The sequence below is a fragment of the Gavialis gangeticus genome, unplaced genomic scaffold, assembly GCF_001723915.1.
Source record: "Gavialis gangeticus isolate Ggan-Ray unplaced genomic scaffold, GavGan_comp1, whole genome shotgun sequence".
Lineage (NCBI taxonomy): Eukaryota > Metazoa > Chordata > Crocodylia > Gavialidae > Gavialis > Gavialis gangeticus.
Window position 1 is genome coordinate 77,107,847 of NW_017729033.1, and position 1,156 is coordinate 77,109,002.

The 1,156-nt window shown below is 40.3% G+C and overlaps 1 protein-coding gene across 1 annotated transcript in view; it reads left to right on the forward strand.

The window, feature by feature from the left end:
• The window catches only part of TUSC3 (tumor suppressor candidate 3), a 362,952-nt gene that overhangs the window by 249 nt on the left and 361,547 nt on the right, over nucleotides 1–1,156 (forward strand). The window lies entirely within an intron of this gene.

A 1,156-nucleotide genomic window follows, 5' to 3' on the forward strand; every position in this document is an offset into this window, starting at 1 on the left:
AACTCGCCCGCTACGGCCGAGTGGTGGGAGCGGGCAGGTGCGCCCGCCCAGGGGCCGGCAACGACATGTAGCCCGGGGCGCCACTTTGGGAGCCACACGAAGGAAATCGGGATTTAAAAAAAAAAAGGGATAATATATATGTGTGTGCATATGTATGATAATGTGTTTGTGCATGATGTCTACTTATATGTTTATACACACATTAAACTAACCTTAAAATATAGCTAGACCTAGCTAGGTCTGTCTACATCTATATTAGATCTATATCTGTCTGGATGTATAGTTATCCATTAGATCTGTCTATAGATAGGATCTCTATTAGATTGAGATCTGTCCATATATTTAGGTTTAGCTTCATATGTATGTATCATACATGTATAGCATTAAATAGTAATATATGACATATATATACACACACCGTATGATATACTCTACTGTAGTGTATATAATTTACAGGTTTCCCTCACCAACCATGGTTTTGAGTATCCACGTTTAATATTCTGTAGACCATTTTGGCTACCACGGTATACAGTTTTGAGTATCCATGGTTTTCCCTGGTGGTGCATCAGCCTGCCGCCTGCCATTTCAAATCACCCCGCGCTCTTGCTAGCCCCCATGGTGCTCCCATCTCCTCACACACTCAGTCTTGCGTTGTCCTTAACGCTGTTAACATCCAGCTGCTCTGCATTTTTTCTCCTGATTTCTTTGTGATTTTTTGCATTTTACCCTTAATCATGCATGGCCTGTAAGCAGTTGAGTGGTGAAGGTGACCGATTTGTGAAGAGGGCAAGAAAAATCATGTCCTTGGAAACCAAATTGGAGTTGTTTGGATCATTTAGCAAGTAGAGGGAATGTGGCGAATATAAAAAAAAATGATTTTTATATGTCCTTTTATTATTCATATTCAAGTCCCTAACCCCATTTTGCCTGTAAGTCTTTTGTCTTGCCAACCACGGGAAATTTCAGGAACCTAACCCCTGCGGTTGGTGAGGGAAACCTGTATATAATATGCATATTATTATACATAATATGTATTATATATACTTTAGGTATAATACAGTGTGTATAATATTTCTTTCTTTCTTCACCTCCCCTCCCCCTCCCCCCCACACGCGCACACTTTTCCATTAGGGAAATGAACATGTATCTCATTTGT